This window comes from Physeter macrocephalus, chromosome 14 (assembly GCF_002837175.3).
Source record: "Physeter macrocephalus isolate SW-GA chromosome 14, ASM283717v5, whole genome shotgun sequence".
NCBI classification, from domain to species: domain Eukaryota; kingdom Metazoa; phylum Chordata; class Mammalia; order Artiodactyla; family Physeteridae; genus Physeter; species Physeter macrocephalus.
The window spans coordinates 64,686,321-64,692,950 of NC_041227.1; the positions used below are offsets into that span (position 1 = coordinate 64,686,321).

General features: G+C 39.2%; 1 pseudogene; it reads right to left on the reverse strand.

The window, feature by feature from the left end:
- Positions 1-6,630, reverse strand: part of LOC102979481 (5'-AMP-activated protein kinase subunit gamma-1-like) — a 62,163-nt pseudogene that overhangs the window by 25,295 nt on the left and 30,238 nt on the right.

Consider the following 6,630-nt stretch of genomic DNA (forward strand, 5'->3'; position numbering starts at 1 on the left):
TGTGTGTGTGTGTGTGTGTGTGTGTGTGTGTGTGTGTGTGTGTATGACATCTTCTTTATTCATTCATCCGTTGGGGGCACTTGGATTGCTTCCCTGTCTTGGCTGTTCTTATAAATAGTGCTGCTACTACATTGGAGCGCATGTATCTTTTTGAATTAGTGTTTTTGTTTTTTCGGGATCTATACCCTGGAGTGAAATTGCTGGATCACACGGTAGCTCCAAGTTTTGTTTTTAGAGGACCCTCCATGCTGTTTTCTGTAGTGGCTGTGTCATTTTACGTTGCCACCAGCAGTGCACCAGGGGTCCCTTTTCTCTGTACCCTCTCCAACATTTATTATTTGTAGACTTTTTTGTGACAGCCATTCTAACCGGTGTGAGGTGATATCTCATTGTAGTTTTGATTGGCATTTTGCTAATAATTAGTGATGCTGAGCATCTTTTCATGTGCTTGTTAGCCATCTGTATGTCTTCCTTGGAAAAAATATCTATTCAGGCCTTCTGCCCATTTCTTGATAGGTTGTTTGTTTTTTTTAATGTTGAGTTGTATGAACTGTTTATATATTTTGGATATTAACCACTTGTCAGTCACATCACTTTCAAATATTTTCTCCCATTCTGTAGGTTTTTTTTTTCCATTTTGTTGATTGTTTTCTTTGCTGTGCATTTTAAGTTTAACTTAAGTTTTAAGTTTAATTAGATTTTAAGTTTAATTAGGTGCCATTTTTTAAATTTTTGCTTTTATTTCTTTTGCCCTAGGAGACAGATCCAAAAAATATTGCTATGATTTATGTCAAAGAGTGTTCTGCCTATGTTCTCTTCTAGGAGTTTTATGGTTTCAGGCCTTACATTTAGGTCTCTAAACCATTTTGAGTTTATTTTTGTGTGAGGGAATGTTATAATCTCATTGTTTTACACGCGGCTGTCCAGTTTTCCCAGCACCACTTGCCAAAGAGATGGTTTTTCCTCCATTATGTATTCTTGCCTCCTTTGTCATAGATTAATTGACCATAGGTGCATCAGTCACTTTTGAAAGAATACTAGTTGTGTATTTGTTTGTTCTCTGTGTCCATCTCTGAGTAGAACTTAAGCTCACTTAAGGCAGGGATGAGATGCCCAGTACTTAGAATAGTGTGAAAATTCAAGCAATAACATTTCAAAATAAAGGTACATTAGATAATAAAATTCTTCTAAGTATTTCATGCACCTTAAATAATATGCAAAAACCACAAATTATCACAAGGGCTGTGAAAACTTTTTGCTGAACCAAGAGGTTCAAGTTGGACCTAAATAGGTTCATCATCCCGATTCTTGTTTTTAGACTTTCCCACGTTTGTCAAGTCACTTCTCTAAGAGAGCAGATCATCATCTCAGGGAAACTGAGGTCACAAGTATGGGAACTTCAGACAGTGATTACAAACAGTAACGGGAGAAGTGGGATATGCTTTCCAGGGTGGGGCAATATCAGCTCCATTTTAACAACCTTGACCCTCTCTCATAGTTAAGCTGTATGTGATATGTTTATAATAGATATCTAGCCTGTCTCTTTCACCTAGAATTTAATGTTAAATTCATAACATAAACATCACTTATTCTTCACATTAGCCAATTATTTATTTATTTATTATAAATTTATTTATTTTATTTATTTATTTTTGGCTGCATTGGGTCTTCATTGCTGTGCGCGGGCTTTCTCTAGTTGCGGCGAGCGGGGGCTACTCTTAACTGTGGTGCACGGGCTTCTCATTGCAGTGGCTTCTCTTGTTGCAGAGCACAGCCTCTAGGCACGGGGGCTTCAGTAGTTTGTAGCACACGGGCTCAGTAGTTGTGGCGCACAGGCTTAGTTGCTCTGCAGCATGTGGGATCTTCCCGGACCAGGGCTTGAACCCGTGTCCCCTGCATTGGCAGGCAGATTCTTAAGCACTGCACCACCAGGGAAGCCCCTAGTCAATTTTTTAAAAAAAATCTTATTCTTCTTACAACTTTTTTTTTTTAATTTGTAAAGCTAGGATTCTGTATCTTTCACCTAGACTGTTTTACTTTTTATTCATGGGATTCTGTGCCTTTTTTTTTTTTCTGGCCATGCCACACAGCTTGCAGGATCTTAGTTCCCCAACCAGGGACTGAACCTGGGCCACCACAGTGAAAGTGCCATGTCTTAACCACTGGACTGCCAGGGAATTCCCTGTGCCTTCTTTATATTGTACTTTCTCAGCTGTCTCATAACTCATCATTCCATGGACATTCCATTTGCTGATTTTGGGGGAAAACTATTGCTCTTTGAGTGTTTATTTTGTAAATTTCCAGAACTCTCTTCTTATTGCTGATAGTTTCTGGATGATTCTGCTAGGTTTCATGCAAGGAAAGATCATTTTTGTCTCCTTGCCAAGAGCTATACCTTGTTTTGTCTCCATGGTTTTTTGTTTGGTTTTGCTTGAGCTTCCAGAAAAACATCAAATGACAGTGGTAACGCATATCCTGGTTTAGCTTCTGACTTTAAAGAGACAACTCCGGTGTTTTATTGTTAAGTATGATGTTGACTGTTGATCTGAGATTCTTTGATCATCCATTCCTTAATTCATTACATATTTATGGGTCCCCAGCCAAGTGCATTGGATTTGGCAATATGTAGGGCACTGAGAGCCTTGGGGAAAGCAGTTTCCATGGCGTGGTGCCAGCAGAAGCCAGATTGCAGTGGTTTGCGGAGAGGCATATGATGAAAACCTCTTCTTTAACACCTGCCAAGGGTTCTCATCAGGAATGGATGCTGAATTCTTTTTTATTTTATTTATTATTTATTTATTTTTATTGAAGTATGTTTGATTTACAATGTTGTATTAATATCTGCTGTACAGCAAGGTGATTCCTTTATACATATATATACTTTCTTCATTTATGCTAAATTCTTTTTAAATGCTCTTTCAGCATTTATTAGTTCAATTATTTTTTTCTCATTTGACCTATAGGGATGATTTAACATATTAATATATTTTACATTCATTCATTCAAGAAATATTTGAATGCTTACTCTAAGCCAGGCATTCTTCTATTATTGTGACATTAAATTTGTGAATTTTATAAAACGTTATAGGCCTTTGTGATATCTTTAATATCAGTTTGTAAATATTCAATGGTTTTTACAATACTAGGATAACATCTACTTAACCATGGTGTGTTATTCTTTAAATTTTAATTACTAAAGCAATAGACCTTATTATTAATAATTCAAAAGATGAAAAGCATATAAAGACAGAAAGTTCACATCCAATTTTCCGATATCCCAAGGGATATTCCCTACTGATAGATATTTCTGGACCTTTTTCTTTTTCAGTTTTAATAAACTTTTAAAAATCATTTGCAAGGATTTTATGTAGGATTTTCACATCGGTATTTGTGGTCATGGTACAGTTGTCACAGTAGGAGAGCCACACCTGGCTCCACATCAGGCTGGCGTCTCCTGCTAAATGACACTTTGTTGCAGTCCTGACCCATCTGTTCTTTCTGGGCGACATGGCATTCTACCCCCAACCCCCGACTCTTGGTGTGCTGGGAGCCATGTGGAAGTAACTGAGGTTCATTTGTTCACAGGGTAGTTATTGAGCACTTATCTGACTGCACGGAACTTACATTCTAGGCAGGCAGCAAAAGATAAAATAAATAAAATGTACAGTATGTTAGATGGTGATAAGAAGTATGGAGAGAAAGCAGGGAAGGGGGATGGGAAATGTTATTGGGAGAGAGGGAACCATAATCATGTGGGGAGGTTGAGGGTCTTGCTGAAAGAGAATTCAGACAGCAGTGAGAATGAATGTCTACAGCTACTTACCACAATATCCATGAATCCCCAGAATACCATGTTGAGCAAGAGAAGTGAGGCAATGAGAGTGCATTCTGTACGATTCTGCTTATACAGAGCACAAAAACAGGAACCCTGATCTATAATGTCCAAGTCAAGCCAGCAGTTATCATGAAGGTGAAGGAGTGTCTAGAAGGAGACCCAGTGGGAATTCTGGTAATGTTCTGTTTCTTTTTTTTTTTGTGGTACGCGGGCCTCTCACCGTTGTGGCCTCTCCCGTTGCCCTCTCACCGTTGTGGTCTCTCCCGTTGCGGAGCACAGGCTCCGGACGCGCAGGCCCAGTGGCCATGGCTCACGGGCCCAGCCGCTCCGCGACATGTGGGATCTTCCCGGACCGGGGCACGAACCCGTGTCCCCTGCGTCGGTAGGTGGACTCTCAACCACTGTGCCACCAGGGAAGCCCAATGGTCTGTTTCTTAATCCAAGGGCTCTTAACACTTGTGTGTTCAGTCTCTGAAAATTCATTAGACTGAGCATTTGTAACTGTGTGCATTTTCTATATAAATGTTACATGTTAATAGTTGCATTATTATTACCTTTTAATTCAAAATTAGCTGTTTCGTTGGTAGATGGCACAACCACGCTCTGGTGAAATCAGACCCTCCCTGAAATCTGCTGCGTTGTCTTTTTTCCCCAATACCTGGCACATTAAAGGGATTCGTTACACGCGTGTGTTTGAATGAGTGAGTCAGTAAACAAATGCATCTCTATAATCTCTAACTGGTTTTGTACCTGGCTTCCCTTAAACTAATCACCCTGGAGAAAACTGAAGCAACAGCTATTTTTATTGTCATTTTTGCATTTTATTATTATTTTAATTTATTTTTTAGGTTTTATTTATTTATTTATTATTTATTTATTTATTGGAGTATAGTTGATTTACAGTGTCCTGTTAGTTTCAGGTGTATAGCAAAGTGATTCAGTTATACATACATATATATGTGTTTTTTTTCAGATTCTTTTCCCTTATAGGTTATTACAAAATATTAAGTATAGTTCCCTGTGTTATACAGTAGGTCCTTGTTGGTTATCTATTTTATATCTAGTAGTGTGTATATGTTAATCCCAAACTCCTAATTTATCTCTCCCCCCACCTTTCCCCTTGGTAATCCTAAATTTGTGTTTTATGTCTGTGGGTCTATTTCTGTTTTGTGAATAAGGTTGTTTGTATCATATTTTAGATTCCACACATAAGTGATATCATATGATGTTTGTCTTTGTCTGACTTACTTAGTATGATAAGCTCTGGGTCCATCCATGTTGCTGCAAATGGCATTATTTCATTGTTTTTTTTAGGGCTGAGTAATATTCCCTTGTATATGTACCACATCTTCTTTATTCATTCATCTGTTGATGGACATTTATGTTGTTTCCATGTCTTGGCTATTGTAAATAGTGCTGCAATGAACACTGGGGTGCATATATATTTTTGAATTGTGGTTTTCTCTGGATACATGCCCAGGAGCGGACATATATTTTTAAAAAATCATTTCTGTCTCCCCTCTGCTTATATGAGAATAATAAATTCATTCAGCAGACATTCAAACACTTTTATGATTTAGAGTCAGGAGAGCAAGTAAAATCAGGACAAAAGTTTGTCCATTGGATTTGGCAACATATCAGTTCTTGAAGGTGTTGGTGGAAGCAGTTTCACTCCTGTGGCTGCAACAGATACCAGACTGCAGAGGTTTGAGGGGAAATAGGATGGGAGGAACTGGAAACAGTGAATGCTGACACATATTTCAAGTACTTTAACTCTAAAAGTTAGGAGAGAATTATTTGGGGTTGATAGTTTTTTTTTTTTTAGTGTTTGTGTATCATGAAAAATGAGAAAAACTAGAGCATGTTTACATGCTAAAGTGGGAAATCAGTAGACCAGAGTAGTTTCATTCATTTACTTCTTCATTCAATCCGTCAGTCATTCATGTGGTCCACAACTATTTACTAAGTACCTGTTGTATCAGTTCTTGATAGTGGTAAAGAGCAGTGAATAAACTAGACACGACCTCTGCCCTCCTGCAGCTTACAGTCTATTAGGGAAGAGAGACGTTGAAGACGTAGGTGACAGAAAGAATGATGCTGGCATGGGCCGGGGCACGGGTGGCTGCTGAATCATAGTACAAGGGGAAGAATTAGCATGGGCAAGAGGGATCTTTTCGTACAATGAGACAGCAGTGATATCCCTTGCTTACAAGGGGATAAAACTGAAAGATGGATACAAATGTTGCTAAGAAAAATGATTAAAACAGCAGTGTGGAGCCCTCCTCTTAGGCAGGTGTGTGGAAACGTACACTAGACCAGGTCAAACCAGGTGAGGGATGGTAGGCTTAAGCCAAGCTGTTCCCAGAACTTGGATGCTAGATGAGACCTTAGAGATACCTAATTCAGCAGCTACCCACCTCGGTTCACAAATCAAGTAGCTGTCAAGGGTGAAGACTGTGTAGAATTCTGCAGAGTCACATCTGACATGAAGATCAGTAAGCCAGCAGAGAAGGTGAAAACTGCATGAAGTTTCCAGTGAAAAATGTCGAAGGAAGAGGCCATACTGGAGATGAGAAACTTTCTTGGCAAGTTTTCTTCCAGAAAAGCATAGGTAGAGATTTTTGTTTCTTATGAGCTGATGTCATTGGTTTGCCTGTAGGGGCTTTGTATTAAAAAAATGATTGTTTAGGGTCTTCCCTGGTGGCGCAGTGGTTGAGAGTCCGCCTGCCGATGCAGGGGACACGGGTTCGCGCTCCGGTCCGGGAAGATCCCACATGCCGCGGAGCGGCTGGGCC